Below are 19215 nucleotides of genomic sequence, written 5' to 3'. Positions count from 1 at the left end.
CTTAGGAAATACTCTCATGCAGCAGAGCGTGAATTTGTTGTTATACTTGCACAATATAGTTGTAATAAGTGCACAAACTAGATGGAGCTAGAAAAAACCTTGTGAATTTTCTCAAACGCAAAAGAAATCCGCACTTAGATGAACACCTTCAGGTTGACTCCAAGACATGAAACAAAGCCTCCAACCGAAGAATCCACGTACGAGCGGCTCCCCTTCGCTCCATTATTATGCACATAATAATTCACGTTGAAATGTGGGTGAACACACATCTCGTCCAAGCATATTGTCTTGCATGACCAAAGTTACCATCGTTTTCATTCAGCGCTAGCCCAGAAGAAGAGGGTCCCGCAGTTTCAGTTTTTTTGATATGCTCCACAATTTTTATTTTGCACACGTTGTATTCAGTTCATTGTTCTCGCGGCTGTGGCCTACCTAACCGTAAAAAACTTCATATTGTGGGAAAAGAAAAGAATGGATAGAAAGGTGTATCTGAAGGTATGTATCTTAAAGACGTACGACGTAAGGTGTACTGTCTGTGTTGGAAAATGGTATCAAGGATACGCACTGCGTGAAAAGAAGTCGGGAAGGATACACAAAAGCACGCGAGGAGAATCTATTCAGGACCGACATTTCGAAAAGGTGGTTCAAGCCCATTAGAATGATGAGCCCCTAACATGCTTCAAGATCGGACGTTGGCATTGCTTAATTAAGTTGTTACTTAGGAACCTAAGAAAAACCCGAGAAAAGCCATAAATTCAATGCTAGCTAGAAGGAATTGTTGACCTGTGGGGAGCACAATATACCTTTTCTTCTCGGTTTTCTTAGAGGACAATGATTCCTGTTTACTGTTTACAGAACAATGCTCCTTTCGTCTCCATTTTCCAATGAATTAGCCATCGCAATTGCTGATACAAACAACCTTTTGTTGCATGTATGAAGCTGCACAGAAGCTCAAAATTGAGTTCATGATTTCAGTTTCTCACCAGCTTCCCAGAGGTATTGGCTCAAGGAAGCGAGCGACTTCTTCATCCCTACTTCCTCGATTGCTCATTATTTACAAAAATTTCAACACAAACTGTTTACCGACCAAGACAATAGAACAAAAGCAAAACATTACAATAATGACGAAGCCGGATGGATTCCCATTGCTCCAACTGCAGCCAGTCAGGTCTCCTTGGCTAAAGTAGATTGAATTGAAATGTATATCCGAAAGTGAACAAGTACGAGTGCAGGCATTACAGTACGACATCAACACCAGCTAGCTGCTCGCTCCCATCTCGTAAATCCATTCAACATTGTTGGAAATTCCATTTGGAGATTATCTAACTTTTAAATGTGGTATCTTCAATATCTTCGCACAATATCTCTTTGCGTGGAATGGTAGCCGTTAAGTTTTTAATCTAACGTGTTTGCGGTGGGTAAGAGAGTTGCGGGCTGGATGTAAAGATAAGTAGCTTCTGAAATGGATTTGCTGGTCTGATTTTGAAGTGGATCGACTCTGGGGGGAAAGCAAGCAAGAAAAGTCTGCGGCTGACCTTTTGATTATGAAATGTTCATGATTTTCAGATTAGTAACGGTTCGATGAATTAACTATGCTTGGAGCAATGAAACATCGTAACTGAAACATGAATGATGTGCAATGAATAATTTTTTTTACGGGGTTCGGTAATTATATGGATTTTTAGATACATGGAATTTCAGTAAAGATAAAATGAACACCACACCAAGATTTTAGAAAATGAAGAGTTGATAATTATACATGCGTACCGCATCTGGAATTCGGTCGAATCTATTAATCTTGAATGGGCCCTACAACACACATTGGATTTCGAATTTAGTATCTATTTTAAGCCTTACATAGGTAATTTGGAATAGGCCTCTTGAAGTTGATTTCTGTCAATTACAACTACAGAGTTTTCGCTCACAACCTACAAGTGTCGAAACCAGATTATTCAACTTGCCAACTGATAATTGCAGCTATGCAAAACCATATTAAGCATATTCAAAATATAAATAGCTGCAAACATCCATTACTTTAAAAAGTGCTAAATCGTTCAGGTGAATTGATTCAAATCTACCTTGAGAACTGGGAGTCAGTTCAGATTCACGGACTTGAATGTCGACTTATAGTTTATCTGCGAAGTTATAGGAACGCCATTTGAATAAGGGATACATGCGATTATATTGATGTGGGATATGCGATAAAAATTGACAACAAATCTCCTAGTGTAACAAGAGCATATATTATTATCGTATCTCATAATCGTAAAATAACAGGTGATATCTGATTTCAACTCATAGTTCGTAGAGAGGGGAAAGTCTTCTGCTCAAAGCCTTTACGAGGAAGAAAGTTAAGCGCTTGTGGCGCGGCAGGGTTAACAGCATTCGAAATTTATTTCGAATGTTGTTAATTCGATTGACAGTTGCCACTACCGGTGTTCTCCGTGGCGGAGTAAGCCTTGATTTGTGGAGAAAAATAATTGAAGTTAATGTTGACATTTGAATTTCAATGAAGCAGGCTTAATTATAAAAAGTTGTGAAGTTTTTTGAACTGAGAGAGTCTCACTAATTATTCTTTAACTTTGAGAGAGTGTCGCTAATTATTCATTAACTTTATATTAATAAAATTATTTAAGCTGAGTTTCTACGTTAATTTTAAAATGCCAACGCTTCGAATGGAAAGCAGTTGCTAGTGGTATTCATATCCAATATCTAGAAGAAAATTATAATCGACTCTTATCAAAACTAAACGCTAATGTCGGCCTAATATGGGTGTTTCTGCCACTTTCGGATTCACAACTACAACTTCCGTGCCATCGGAGATTAATTAACGATCAGGGCAACCGCCCTCTTGACAAGAAAGCCACGAAGATTAACTGACCCAAAGGGGTTTCTGAGGACATTATTGGCAGCTATAACACGAGACGTGAAAGGAACGGCAGATAAGATGACAAGGCAGTTCACCTAAAAGGTGACCAGGCATGTAGTGCCTCTTTCTGGCGATATGAATCTCTTGTACTTAACTGGTGTTTTCATTCAAGCCTATTAATATTTTAAGCTGATTTCTTTCCTACTGCCTACTTTTTTCCTTTCCTCTTTGGTGTTTGCAGTTTAGCATCGTCAAGGAATCACACTCTCAATGCCATTCTTTCCGACCGGCCTAAACTTCGTCCGTCACCTAGCAGCAACCATTCGAAAATGCATTATACCTTACTTAAAGTGCTATCAAACTCTCAGCACCTTCTAAACCATCCTATCTGATCTGCTTCTCTTTCTTTTCCCATGCTGTAGCAGAAAAGCTGTTTCATGATACTTGGTAGGCATTCAGAGCGAGAAAATTTCAAACTGATCTTGCAGTGGCGACTCCTGCAACTCAGCTGGCCTCTTATCGACGGTTATCAAATTCGCTTATTACACTAATAATAATAATAATGATTTACTATGTTAAATATTTACTGTCAGTGTATAACTCCTCATCTCCACTCTATCCTACCCTTCATCTGAATCTGAACTGTTCGGTAATACCCCCAATAGCTCATATTCTCCCTCTAGACATGATTTTCAATAAGAGTGATAAAAATTTCTCCCTTACTCAACTTTTCTTATTTCAAAATGTTCGAGAGTTCGTATTTCAGCCACCTCGTTTCAACATCGGTTTACCTCCATTAAAATTTGTCAATTTCGTTACTAAATGCTTTGATTTATGGTGAGATGCGACGTTGGTTACACCAATAATTCTAATATATTCGGCTCAGTTAGATATAATCACCTCACGCACCACCTTTCAGTTTTCATATCGCTCACCCTTTACGTTTATAAATAACCCTGTAAAGTGTCTTTGATACTTAGACATGTCTCTCATTTTTATTCCTTTGGGAGTTTAATAAAGCTCTACACTAGGTTCATATTTCTTTAGTTTTTTTTTTAAAGAACTCCTTCCCTTCTTTTGTTTTTTATTCAGGCTTGCATTATGCTGATGACCTTTAATTGTTTGCACCTGTTTCGTTTACATTAGACTGTCTCTCTCTGTAATTAAGTTTAGATAATTTGTAGTCCTTATGTTCTTTAAATTCAACTTCACCAAACGCCACTTTTTATATTAATCGCTCAAATCTGCCTCAAGTCCCATTTCCTGCTCTCCAACTGGACAACCCCTACCATATCTGAGCCCACTTCGAGACTTTGGGGTAACCCTCGATAATAGCTTTTTCGACGTAAAACATTAAAAAAATAAATCATCATCAGGTCTTGAATCCTCCAATCCAAATTCAAAATTTTCCAAACTAATTTTAAACCTTTCCAATTTAACTTCAGACTTTTCGAAACCAATTTCAAAATTTTCCATTTCGAATTTAGACCTTCCTATTCCAAAATTAAAATTTTACATTTCAAATTCAGAATTTTTATACCAACTTTTTGCCACTGGATAAAAATTGAGCTAGGATTGTTTGAAAAAAATCTGAATCAGTCTTCTATCACTATTTGCTTTAATAAACCATTGTATTCAGTGTGAGTATATAATGGCCCAATGGCGTTCTCTAAGACGCTTTTAGCTGTTTCATACCTTCCGAAAATGCAAAATGCCCTTTTCCGATCCAATATTGAAGTTGGAGCCATCCGCTTCTGCCCACGTCTATCTTAATTAAGTAACTTTTAGGGGAAAGATAACTTCCATAGAAAATATAATAAAGGAAGCAGGTCAGGTGGCTCCCGACTTCGTGCTTGTTAAGTATCAGGAAATAGTTAGCGACACCACAAATTAAACTTTTTAACACTTAGGAAGTCCTCTCGATTGTTAGCCAACATTAATCAGGTTCTACAAGAAAAGGTGGAATTAATTGCGGTCAGAGGTACATGATTTTATATCTAAACAGCAAAGATTGAGGAGATATCATTTTTCCCAGATCGAAGATCATGATAATAATGATAGAACATTGATAGACCGGTCAGATTTTTTTGAAAGAATCTCAGCTTCATTCTTATTAGTAGTGAAAAGTTAATATAAAACCTTATAGTAAAATATTGAAAAAATTCTGAAAATAAAATGGGAAATTATGATTTTGGAATAGAAAAGTCCGAATTTGAAATATGAAATTTTGAAATTGGTTTGAAAAAGTTCCAAAGTTAATCTGGAAAGTTCTGGAATTAGTTTGGTAAATTCTGAATTAGATCTGCAAAACCTATACATTGATATTTTATGTGCAATTTTCAGTCGTCCTTGTTTTAATTATCACTTTTTCCTCTTCGTAATTCGATGCAGGCCTCCTTATCTCTCTCCAAATCCCTCATTATATACGCCCTTGCATATTTCTCTGCAATTTGGTCTTCCTTCCGTGGTTTCTATAACTAGTTTGCTCTGAAAATAATACAACGCAAATTTGCCCGATCCAATTCTTTAAGAAAAATTTTCCCTGTGTGAATTACCATGTCCGGCTTTTCACTCTAAATCTCCCTTACCTGCACAGCAGAGCAGAGCCCTTATTAATTTTTTTCAGGCTTTTTAATTGCTTGATGAAGTGCCCTGCATTTCCTGACATTACCTTTTCACCATTTTACCAATTGCGGGGACCTCTTCCTACATGCTACAATTCCCCACAGCTTTGTCCTTTTATAATAACTTTTTTCTCCCTTGTTTTAAGTATAGGAGAAATCATCCACTTCTTCCTCTATCTAAAGAAAACATTCAACTTCCTTTTGAGACGAACAAATAAATAAATATAGGGCACCATGCCCCCACAGTGGGAAGCCAAACTAAAAGCGGATCCACATAATCGGAACTTGGAGGTTACCATTCCTCCAAGCGAAAGGAATTTGACAAATGTCAAAAGGAAATTTAGATAAGAAGGAGACAGAGCAAGAATTCCGGGATCTTTGAAAATACCTTAAACAGGAACATAGAAAGTCACGCAGGAATGCTAACAAAACCTATGCCTTGAGGTAAATATGAACCAATAAAATAGTTATGAATATAGTACGTGAAAAATTTACCTAAATTATGTACCTACAGGAAGAGAATTGTAGAACGAAACTCATTGCCTAAGAGGATTTGTTTTTTGATAATTGAAGTTACCGAGGAAACATTTTAGGGGTTATAGAATTGGGAGCAACAACGTCCCGAGGTTGGTCCGAATTTCAGATAGAAATCTCAAACTTGGGCCAGTACTAATTGTCATTGGCACTTATGATTGAAGCGTGGCGAAAGAAATGTTTTCTAACCAGCAAGGATTTCAGCAGCAAAATCCCAAAAAGTGCAGTACCCTCTTCTTATAATCATATCATTCTACGCTCGAGGTGATGGTATGCTGCACTGTGGTGACGTGGGATGTCAAAAATGCTTTAGAATTAGCTAAAAGAAGTTCTCTAAGTTTCAATATTAGGATGTCATTTGGGAAACGATATTAATGTGGTTACCCTCCATGTACCGGATGAGCCAACGGTGATTCGTTATATACGCGATTCGATGATAGTGGCAGCTTTAAAGCGCGACAAAGGCTTAGTATTCAAGCCGCCAAATCACAGTTGCAGATAGTTTGATTGGACGCGGAGGCAGTCCTTTTCCTGTAGGAGTATCAATACTGTCAACATCTGGGTTGATGACTATAATGATATCCCCGAGAGTCAAATCCATTCATTTCAAATATTTGATTTTGCGCCTAAGGAAGCAGCCAAGCTAACTGTTCTCCAGAAGCTATGATATCTAAAGCTGGGAGGAATGAAGTGCGGTTAGACTGCTCGTATTTAAGGTAATGCATTGTATTCTGCTATATACTGTTGCTGTTTGAGGCGAATATAAATCGGTGCCGTAAGCTACAGAGACTTGACACACCGCCTAATTGCTCTAGAGTATGTACTTGTTTAGAACCATCTCCAGTGAGGAAGTCAGGGAAGATGATCCCTCAGAAAATCAAGGAGCTAAAAAAACTGATCCGCTCGATCTGATTCCAGACTTCGGAAATCACTATGAAGAAATTGTACAGAAGACATTAACAAGTGATACCCCTGAAAAAGTTACCTGAATTCATACACTTACTCTGTGAATTAAATACTATACATCGTCAAAATCGACTTCAGGCATCATAATATAAATGGAAATGTGATGCAGAATAAAACTAGATCATGGTAAGCGGCACATTAGCGATGGTTACAATGGCGGGATAATACCTGCAGCCTGCACGGGACAGCCAAATATGCAACACAAATGCGCTAGCTCAGATCACGGTGCTCCCTGTAAGGTAGTAGTTCATGATAGCTCTAATGCGAGGAAGGCGATAGTAAGAAAAGATTTAACGAGCGATCTCCGAGTTCAAGATAGGCAGACCAAAACGAATGGTGAACGACTTATACCATTGCCCCAAAAACGGAAACATCAAAAAGCTTATCTTTAATGCGTGATCAGTATTATGACCGTTAATGCAAAGCAAGTAGAAGGTGTAAAGTCAATGTCCAAGAGAACCGCAAAATTTGAAAATGAGAAGATTTAAGCATACCCTTGCAGATGCCAGAAAAACCCACACTAACATTCAATTTTCCTGCTTTTGGTACATAGAAAGATAGTAAGACGCGAAATCCAAAAGTAGGTCAAAATCTCCACTTCTCTAGATTTTATTGCAGAAATTAGAACGTTTTCGATTGTAGTTGAAACATGAAATTCTTCTAAATGAATAATTTTCTTTCTAGCAAGCAATAGGACGTTATATATTGTACAACTGCTCTACTGTCAATTTTATTTGCGAAATACCTAGAATTATGAGGCAAATCCTTTTCATTCATAAGGAAAAAACAATCGTCAGTCGTTCGTCTAATAACCTCTTTCTGACCTAGACTTTTTGGTTCTGATATCAAAATATGAAATTACTAAACGAAAATTTCCATAATTACATCATTTCAGGAAATACCAATATTTGCGCCCAATGTAGATTTCCAAATTCTGATATCAGTGATTCACAGCAGAAAAGTCACACGACGGCAAAATATGGTTTTTTGGTCCCGATTACAGTCTCCTTGATGAAGTGAAATATATTTGTCTTGCACCAAGTCAGTTATCTGTCAAGGCACAGCTATCGACCATACTGCTGCATCATATACAATTTTTTAACAATAGAAGCAGCAGAGAAGATAGGTAGATGTTTATCTGCTTAAGCTGTAACACTATCAAAATTCAAAATTGCTAAACGGCCAATGTGCCCAAGAATTTGACCGCACAGATTAGAGGCAGATATGAGTTCCTGCTATTTAGAGATAATCACTCTCTAAACATAACATAAAAATTGTAATCACAATCTCAGCGAAATAAGGACACCGAGTTAGGATACGCCACTTTTCGAATTGAGCTTATAAGGAGTTCCGTTCCCGATATACGCAAAGCCATAGTTTGCGGATGGTATACGTTTCAAAATTTCTCTCAAAACATAAAACTGCCCAGGACTATTAGACATAGTAACAGATAATCTCGAATAATGCTTGATTCCTTTGTGCACTCGTAAGAACAGCAAGGTGATTCTTCAAGGCAAAGTCGAATGGTAGGCATTGAGCACAGCTCCCAGGTCAACTCAAGGAAAGAGCCACTAAACGGAAATAGCTACTTCGTTGCCTAGTTTAATCTTACATTTCACTTAAATTGTGCAACCAAGCAACAACCAAAGAAATTGATAAGAGAATAGTATCACCAATTAACACTAACTGACATCTTACAAACGACAGAAAAACAGTGTTATGATTTTTTACTTTTTTTTATGGTTTATCATATTGATCATAAGGCGAGGTGGCAGTGCATAGGTCATCCATTGCACTACACCATGGCGACAAGTAGATCGCAACAGAAACACATGAGGTAGAACAACCGAGGGAGAGTGCAAGCCTCTCAGGAAATTTGTCTATAGTAGCGTGTGGACGATGCACCACGCACCACAATACACTAGTTGGAGTTTTATTAATTAATTCACTCTTTGCTTTTTATCTGCGCATCCTGTTGCCAATTTCCAAACTAATGGTATCAGACAAGGTACTGTTTAGTTGAATGGCATAAAGAGAGAAATGACAAAGAGTTTTATTCAGGTCCTGCCCTGCAGATACTGGTCATCTCTTCTATTTGTCAAATCAGATATCAACTTCAAAGACCATAACAATACGTTCTCCTTTTAAAATATTCTAATAACGTAGCTTCAATGTTCGATGTCTGTTTTGAAGTTTCCAATCATAAACTGACATTTATAGTTGAATTTTTCCATCAACTAAACTCCGTATTCGTACATATTTTAACAATTCTGACTTTAGATCCAACTATAAATAATCAATCAAAATTTGTATTCATTTCAAGCGTAACAATAACCCATTTCCTCCAATTTTACGACAATTCCACACCATCCATTCGTCCCCCATTGAGTCTAATAAAAAATTCAAGTCAGCATTTCAGAAATTTTTAGTCCGTAACAAGACCCCTTTCTATCATCAAAAAAAAATCCAAATGGGAATATTTCCATGAAAGTATCTACAAAACGACATATCGAAAAACATGCATTAGTATTTTCTCCGGAAAAAAATCCGGAAACTAAAAACGGGCATCGAATAAAAAAGTAGAGCGGACGAACTCCATTTAGTGAAAAGTTCAAGTAGTAGTGACAGGATGCACAGAACGGATGTGTAGTCTCTATCCTGCCTATTGGTACACGTACACTTTTCCTACATATATGATCCCGGTGTCTAACATATCCGCCGAAATCCTCTGACAGGTGTCACGGAGGAATTGAATTTTATCTGTCTACCACACTATTCCTGGCATTGGAAAGGACATGTCACACACGTGCGACATGTCGATTGCAACTGAATTTAATTGTACATATTCGTTTGGTGTTTTTTTCTTTTGGATCAATATATCAGATATCGGCTTATTTAGGTTTTTGTGAATTTTGATGCAGGATCGATGATGATCAATTCGGTGGAAATGCAAGGATGAATGGGTATTCCATCAATAGCAAATTGTGCAGAAGTGGAGATCTTTTCAGTTCAATTCAGATGAAATGTGTACTCTGTGAAGTTAGATAAGAAACTAATTTTTATTTGATTTTTGGATTCGTTTTACACCAACGTTGCTTCGTGCTCATTTTGTTCATTGCGATGGAGTTCATTTGCAGGTGGATCTCATTGAATATTGTAAACGTCAAATATGTGCATTAGTCAGTTAGTCACCTAGTTCGTCATTAATTTTGCCAAAGTTCGCTCAAATGCAACACAAAGCTAATATCGTGAACTTAGTTTTAATAGCATCTTTCCAATAGATATAGTCTTTTTGGAATATCTAGTTTGCGGACAGTCATCTGAAGGATGTCGTAGGTGCCTTACTATCTTGCTCGGATTTATGGCTCTCGCGTGAAATTGAGCTTCCTAATACTAAAGCCAGTATTTTGTAATTTTTTTTGTATGCTTTGCCTACCTAACCTACAAATCTACATGCTATTTTGGTCGCCAAAGGAACACTCCAATGTTTATTGGATTATGAATTAAATAATTTCATTGGCTAACTTGGAAGCTATCAGAATGCAAAACGACGAGACTTTTGCTTGAGAAACGCCTTCGTCTTTTACTTTCTTATACGGGATTTGTTTCGACCAGCGCAGGTATTAGTCTGTACTGTTAGTGGGCTCAGTATTCTTTCTAACGTATGCTAGAGCTGTCAACCTCTGCAGAAAACAAAACATATGACTCCCGGAAAGGAAGGTGCTATAACTCATTAGACCCATAAGGACCTCAGCGATAATATGTAACTACAATCCTCGATGAGAAAAGTTATAAACATCCTTGCCTGAAAATATATTTTTGAAGATATCTCTCAGAGTACAGACTCTCAGAAAGCCTCGCAGGTTCGCATTTTTTAGAAAACTAGAGATGAAGTTTCGTAGTGGAAGTTGCTTCGTTATTTTGGTTCTCTATTACTACTTCATCTTACCTTGCCGGTATAATCCTAGCACGATTATTATAGGGCAGCTTACGTTAATACAATAGGAAACGACCCAATTCTGAGTTTTACCTAGGGTTCCTCCAAGTACTTCACCAAAATCTCGACTAACCATTGCATAACCTCTTTGACCGCATTAGTAAAGTTCACTGTTCGATGATCGTCCATCCAAAAAAAATCATACTTTCCGACATCACCCCACCCCAGAAGAGAAAGACCACATCACGTCAGTGATAGCGGACGCTGTTAAAGAAAATAAATTTAGAAAGGCCAGAAACACCACCGAAAAGGGCAAGATAAAACAGCTCAGAGAGAACCTGGTTTACTAAATCAAACTAGATGAAGAGAAACTAGTGCATTTTTGACACAGAGGACTACTTTAACCAGATGAAGGAAAAGCTGGAGAATGGACCATACAGAAGGCTCAGGACCGATCCTCTACAACAATACGTAAAAAAGGTTGACAGAATTGTTAAGGAATGATAACCACTTTTGAGAACTAACAGACTGAAAGCCTCGAACTCAGCACTTCCCAGGATCAAAGGACTCCCGAAGATCCATAAGCCACGCAAGGAGATGAGGCAAATCGTTTCAGCAGGAAAGTCCCCCCTTCATCAGATTACCAAATGGCTAGCAAAGAGATAGTTTGTGACTAAATCGGTCTAGAATTCAGGTGAGTTCTCCAAGGCTCTTCAGTTGTTTGGGGAAAGTGCCTAAGTGCCTTTCGATGTCAAAGCCCTTTGTCGGAGTATCTGGGTCAAAGAAGTAGGAGGACTGGCTTCTTCAACAACATGAGAACCCAAAGTGGAAGGGTTACGGTAGAGCAATACAAAAAACTATTGAAAACCTGTATGAAGGAAAACTACTTGACTTTTAGGGGTGAGTAATATAAACAGTTAAACGGAGTATCCAGTATCGGGTTCACCCTGTAAATGGAAACAAAAAGTCAACTACCTTTCTTCGACCTGCTGTTGAAGAGGAATAAAAATGAAACCAACGAACACCAAATGAGTTATCGCCAGCACTTCGAACTGCTCATCACTCACCGGATGCTAACTCGTACCATATCCTCGGAGGGAGTGAAGAAAGAGATGAAGCATACTTTTCAGGTTGAATAGATACTACGACCATACCGTCGGCAACTTGATTAGCAAACGAAAGAGGACACTCCAAAAGCAAGCACTCATTAAGGGGTACTCCGGATCAACAACCTAGACGAAGAATAGCTTTGGAATTCAATGAAATTTCCCTTTCGTTAAAACGAAAAGTGGGGAAACATAGTTTGGAGGTCGTCTTCAGCGGCAGGAACAACCAACCCAAACATTCCTAGGATCGACCAATCCAATCGATCACATGGTCATGTTCGGGATATACAAAATTTCCTGGGCAAATTGCAGGATGAAATGAATGATGAAATGTATATTAGACAAACCAGAAAGAACATGGAAACAGGTTTGAGAGAACACGTAAAGGAATCAAATTTAACGGCAAAAAGGGTGCGACGGTTTTCAGATCAAAAGTAGCGGAACTAAATAAACACATGGCTTCCAGGAAGTGCGAAATTTGACGTGGCTGCAAGTCTAGAAGTTTATAAAACTGAACTGAAAGATGAACTTTTCAGGAATCAAAGCAACGGTTATTCGTGGCTCTTCAAGTTCAGGAGGCACACTAATGGACAAAAATATAATATCCATTCTATCGGCAAGGGAATGAATCAAGAGGAAAGAGGGAATGAGGGTTTAATTACCCGGCGATACTTTTAAGAGTAAGATTTCTTTCCTCGCCCAAACCCAAGCACTGAGGAGGGGACAAGCAGTCGCCGAAATATGCACATTTGCAAAAAGTAAATTTACTAGTAAAGCTAACGAAAAGGTTTTGGATTTTCATTTAATTTATTTACACTGCTTTACTTAGACGCCCTTAACGCAGTTTTTTGTTAATGAAAACCTCCTTTTTTCCAACTCTTGAAATATACTGACTTCCTATGGCAGGGGAAAATCTAGAGAAGCCAGAAATAAGCATTGATAATGCATTTCGTTATATGCAACATGATTGAATCTATGTGCCAACAACAACAATAATGTTAATGATTGTTTTCAAAATGTTGGAAAATTCCTGTATTAACCTTAAAAACATTTAAACAAATTTGAGGGTAAGAGATAAGAGAGATTTCTAAAAAATTATCATTTTAAAATTAATATTTTAAAGAAATTGGAAACTGGGATAAGAAAACTTTCCGACCTAACAATGATAGAAGACATTTCGTATCGTTGTAAGTCTACACACTTCTCCCAGCGATGCTCCCTACATCCAAATAGTACTCGGCGTCTTTCTCTGCCAAATAATTGTTTATGAAGGTGATGGCCTCTTCATTTGACGAAAATCTTTGTTCTCCGAACGCAATTTTTAAATTAGGGAACAAAAACAAGTCGCTTGGGGCCAGATCTGGTGAATAGAAGGGTGATCAAGGAGTTTTAATTTGTGGATTTTTCCCGTAGCAACCACAGAGGTATCTGAATTTTTCTTTTTCAAATGTTGCCGTTTTTCCGCAATTTATTCTTTTAGTTTGTCGAGTAAGTTTTTTTAAGAGTTTTTCCTGTTAGAAGATAATCGATAAAGACAACTGCATGACTATCCCAAAAAATAGTCGCCACTTTCCCAGCCGAGCCAGCAGAATTTGGTTTTTTGGAGCCGATTCCCCCTTCGCAGTCCACTGTTTTGACTGTATTTTTATCTCGGGCGTATAATAGTATATCCAAGTTGCATCTAGAGTAATTAATCTTGGCGAAAACTCTAATTCATTGCGTCTAAAGTTCGGTAACAGGACGCTGGAAATATTCATTCGAACACGTTTTTGGTCTAACGTGAACAAACGCTGCAACCAACGCGCGAACAGCTTCCCCATACCTAGATCTTCATTCAATATGTGACAAACATGTTCTTTTGACATATTCATAGTCTGTGCTATCTCTCTAACTTTTATTCGACGGTCATTTAGCACCATTTGGTGGACTTTAGCGATGTTATCATCAGTGGTTGCAGTTTTTGGAGCTCCCGGACCTTCACAGCCACCCAAGCTTGTACGGTCACGTTTGAATTCAGCTGCCTAAAATTTCAAGGTGGTAAATGATGGTGCAGAGTTCCCGTATACAGCGTCCAACTTACCTTTGATTTCCGTAGGCGTATTGCCTTTCAAAAACAAATATTTAATAATAGCTCGATACTCGATTTTTTTCCATTTTCACAAAAAAACTCACATCGGCTCACTCAACCGATTGTCAAACAACAACCGCGCCTCCATCTTTCAGGATAACTTCCCTTCTTATGGTTTTGTGTAAAACAAAACCTTATTAAAATCGGTTTACTGTCTGTCTGGCTGTCTGTCCGTTACACGCATTTTTCTCGGAGACGGTTATAGTGATTAACACCAAATTTGGTGGAAAGGTGGCCAGTCATTGCCTCCTGCTGTTATTTGCTATAGTAATGAATCAGAAGAAAATTCCACTCGTTATGAAATTAACCAGAACATTGACCTGCCCAACAATCACAATTTTCCTCCAGAACCCTGTCCGGCTAGCTCGTCCGCTAGTTCGTTTTCGGCTGTGGTCCGCTGACTAAGAAATCAGATAAAACAGACAATAGATAAATCACATAAATTGTTTAGTACTCGATACCCCGACACTAGCTACAATTTGCTATATTTTGGGCATGATTTTTATCCACAATCGACCCACTTTCGAAATTACAGTTTACCCTGCTTGAAAAACCCCAACTTGAATAGGCAGGTGAAATAACGTGTCAGTACGACTAGGATTAATCGTCGACGTTATTCGTCCATTTTAGAACCATCGACAAAGACAACAGCGTCAAATTCGACTATAACTTAGTTGTCTTGCGAGGGTAATTACGCGGTATTTCTAGTGATTAAATTATTTGAAATAATAAAAACTTGTTTTGCCTATTCACTAGTGTTGATTTTTATTTTGCAAATACCGATATTTCGGGAACCACTTGTTCCCATCATCAGTGCTAACAAGTCCTTGGATAAGTTTTTACTATTTCAAATTAATTGTTCTTCTAGATCTTTTTATATGATTAAAATTATCGTGAACTTGGGATTTGTTGGGTTTTGGTAAGTCTAGTTCTTCCTCTTGTATAGTCAGTTAGGTTGACGCTCAGGAGATAAACTGCGCAAGCCACTCATTAGGAAAAGGCGGGAAGAACAGATTTCTATTAGAGTGGTCAGTTGACTTCCTCGAGCTTTGTCTTTGTGGTGCACCTCATTGTGGTACATGGCAGACCTATTGTACAGTTTTCATAGTTTTGCAAACTACTGATACTGAGGGATCATCATATAGGTTAGAAACGCTCATCATAGCATAAAATTCGCTAGTCAACATCATTCGCCCATCGTATGTTCGAATCAATCCAGAAATTTTTCTCAAGGTGGTACATATGCTTCCCACTTTATAAATAGGAAACATTACCTTTTTTATTCCAGACGTATGGTAAACTTTTCTGATTGTAATGGCCTGTCTATACTAGATATCGAAAAATATACTTTTTATTAAATCAGCCCCAATTATGCATCTGATTCTGGTATTTCCAGTTCCGAATATGGTAATTATGACTAGAATTTCCAAATGACATTTTCATGAAATCTTTCAGCTTTCTTTTGTTTTTCCAAAAATATTTCAAAGAAATTCATTTGAGTTATCGTTGCACACTTTTCAAATCTGCACTCCTCTTTAAAAAAGTTGGAAATTTCAGAAATTTTAATGCAAAATTTGCTCTTGACTTACGACCACCATAAATAACTGAACTTCAACAGGAACGTCTTGACATGGAGCTGATAAGAGTGTGCTATTTTTTTCTGTGATAATGAACTAATGTCTTCCCAAAATTAAGAACATATTCTTAAACAAAAGATAACGCTTGAAAAAACAAAACTCCAGTCCATTTGTTGTTGTTGCCTGTTCCTCTCGACGAAACATATCTCCTAAGGTGCTGAAAATGACAATTATAGTTGTTGCTGATGATTTTTAACAAAATTAGCTGTAGTGTGCCGAGTGATATCTCTTGGAGCAATGGAATTTTTAAGTACGGAATTCCCCGACTGACGAATTGAAAAACAACAAAAATTGAATTTGATGTAATTGTTATCGCTGTACATTATGTGAACCACATTTTTACAAGACGGACTAGAAATTCGTTACAAATTTTGGAATGTGTTTTTAATTTGCGATGCTATTTAGGTAATTATAATTTTGAGGTGCATCGTTCTGTTTTGTGATGTTTGAGGTGAAGAAAGATGCCACAAGCATCTGTAGGTTATTACTCCTTAGCAGATATACGAGCAATAAAGCAAGTACATATCATGTTTAGATACAGAAATTTAAGAGAGCCATGAAAATACTAAAGATATATATTCCATAAATTGGTAGAAAAGCCCAGAGAATCTCAAAATATTATAACCTAAAAGAAATAAAAATGAAAAAATTTTAGCATCAGATTTGTGTAGTCCAATACCTCATTCTTCTTGGAGTTGCCTGAAAGCCAGTATATTTGGCACATGGCTTTCTCGAAAAAAGAAGAGGCTTGGTCGAAAGGTTTCCGAAAAGTAAATGTATTTTGCAGTATTACCTTCGGTTTCGTGCTTTTAAACCTTCCGCTTCCTCCTACTGCCGGGTACTGTGCGTTATATATACATATATAATTTGATCTCAATATTATTAATGTCCCCGAAGTGCTTCAATCCCGATCGGGGCCAGATTTTGCCTAACACTGCACTAAGTGTCAAACAGTTAGGTAGGAATGATCCTACCCACTTACAAAAGACAGGGGAGTTTGGTGGTGGTGGTCGATTGTATATTGAAAAGTTTCGCCGAGCATCCCCGGGAGCATTCAACACACTTATAAAATTAAGTACTTCTTCATAGTTCATTTTTCTCCATCGTATTTCTGCTCAATGTTCCTATTATGGGGGATAGTGGCATCAGTTTTGAACGCAAAGTGATCTGCTTGTCAACTAACAGAACGTGAGGATTAATACGACGACAGTTAAAACTTGCCGTAAATAGAACTGTCGAGGACTGTCTGCGGTTCACATCGGTAAACTGCACATGTTCCCGTGATTATACCATGCTTGTATGCAAGGTCTTGATGAATCACTTTAGATTAACATCAGCATTATACCTGTTCTTGGCATCATAACAGAGCAGCGAGAGTTGAGATGGTCCGACGTCCCGAATGCCACCGGTCCTTTAATTATAACCTTTCTATACTCACGGGTGGTAACCACGCCGTTTCAGCAGATAGTTCCCCAGCATGCTATCTATTTGACAAATGAGGATCGACAAACGGCAGCCGGAGATAATTTGCTTGTTTATCATCAACTGTCATTCAGCCTGGATTGAAAGATCTATCCTTCAAGTCAAGTGGAATGAGTCCGAAATTTGCCTAACAAGCGGGATGAGAGGAACTCACTCACTCTGCTTGTTACTATAAAATAAGCGCATAGCGAGTCAGATTGACTTTGATTTTGAGCCGCAATGTCAAGGTTCAACTACTGCACGGCAGGATTTGGATGACGCATTCGGAATTTCGACGTGCTAGTGTTATTAGTTATCAACAACATTTTGGTATAAATGGAAACTTTTTGGAAGTAATATAAATGTAAGGGACGCTCAAAATGAATAATAAAGCTGAATATTGCAGCGCCACCGAAAAGAAATGACTTGACTACGCACATAAAGCTAAGCAACTGTTTAATCCCATACCCTCATTCGGGGAAGAAACGGATTTTATAATCTTTTAACACCTCTTTCTGCATCAACTATTGTTAGTGCGCTGCTTTCTTGGTCTGAAGCTGAAACGACCGGAGGAGGAGGAAACGGTCCTTAAATTAGAGAGTAAAGCTAATGGCACCTTGTTATATAGCTCACCAACGAATAATAAAATAAGTGAATAGAAATCAAACCAATTCAATAGAAAATGACACAATTGATTCTTTCTTCGTAAGCTTTTATTGCTGGTGCTAACCTAAACAGCCATGAGCACAAAAAAAAATCCCCTCGTCAACATGGTCATGCCCCAAAATTCAGGCACCTTTTCTTTCATTTTCGAAATTCGTGATGCAAGCCTTGGGTACCTCCTTGAAAAATCTGGCAGCGCTGGATGTCAACGCTTTTCTTCACAAATTGACAGAAGATGCGATAATTAACTGAAATACTCCGAAACCCGGAATTTTGTACTCTATTATAATTTAAGGCAGTTTTTAACCATCTATGAAAATAGCTTTTAGAGAGGCGCATAAGCAAGCATCTTATCATAAATAGCCATCATCTTTCAACCGCTCACGGCTGGAACCGCACATCCAGATGACCATAAAGCCAGCATTAACATAAAAGTTAAACATTTTGTTTAAATTGCGTTAAGGCATAGTGGCCGCGGTTTCACGTCGGGAACAGGATTTCATTCGCCTTTTTTTGGATTAATTTGATCAAATAATGCATTTTATAATGTGAATTTACCTTAAATTTCGTCGCATATTGTACATTATTGAATGCATTCGGACGAATTGATTGTAACGGAGGGGAATTATCTGCTGCATCCCTCAACTCTACTGCGTATGTTGCTGGCAACATGAACTTCGAAGTTCAAGGCCAGGTTTAGCGTAACCGACTGATCGAGAGACAGCTGATGAGCAAGAGATCAGTTTTGGCTGGGAAGAAAAGGTTTAGGGTTTTAGACTGGATAGGAGTGAGTGTGATTTGACAGGAGGTGTTGGTCGTGCCAACAAAACGGGCAGAAGTATTGTGAGCGAAACACTTCAGAGAGAAGTAATAAACAGCTCCTGCGAGTGCTTTTCATGTGATTAGTTTTTCCTAAATTAGAAACTGAACGAAATCGCTAGTTTAAATTGAAAGTAAGAAGTGAAAGATTAGTCACATTCGGCGATTATTTCCCGGGCGGATTCAGACCGCTAAATTTCTATAAAAAAAGGAACAGGTATTTATTTCGTCGACTAGGCAAATCGGAGTGTTTTGTGATGGCTTTTGAAAAGTTATCGTTCATCACGTAGAATCATTCACTGTGACTCTAACACCCCAAAATAAAAGCCGGTGAAACAAATTCAAAGAAGATGCCCAACAATATATAAGAAGGTGAGAAAAACGAGAAAATGAATGGAGAGGCATGTGAAAAGAAGGAAGAGTTGATTGTAAATTCGTCCGGATTTTAAAAGGAAGTGTGCTATACTCGGT

The 19215-nt window shown here is 38.0% G+C and overlaps 2 protein-coding genes across 3 annotated transcripts in view; one reads left to right on the top strand and one right to left on the bottom strand.

Annotated features, from left to right (window-relative positions):
* Positions 1-19215, top strand: part of LOC119656560 (cation-independent mannose-6-phosphate receptor) — a 532053-nt gene that overhangs the window by 398490 nt on the left and 114348 nt on the right. The gene's annotated exons all lie outside the window — the stretch shown is intronic.
* Positions 1-19215, bottom strand: part of LOC119656557 (protein toll-like) — a 227154-nt gene that overhangs the window by 158360 nt on the left and 49579 nt on the right. The window lies entirely within an intron of this gene.

Source organism: Hermetia illucens, chromosome 5, assembly GCF_905115235.1.
Source record: "Hermetia illucens chromosome 5, iHerIll2.2.curated.20191125, whole genome shotgun sequence".
Lineage (NCBI taxonomy): Eukaryota > Metazoa > Arthropoda > Insecta > Diptera > Stratiomyidae > Hermetia > Hermetia illucens.
This window is presented reverse-complemented; position numbering and strand designations above follow the sequence as displayed.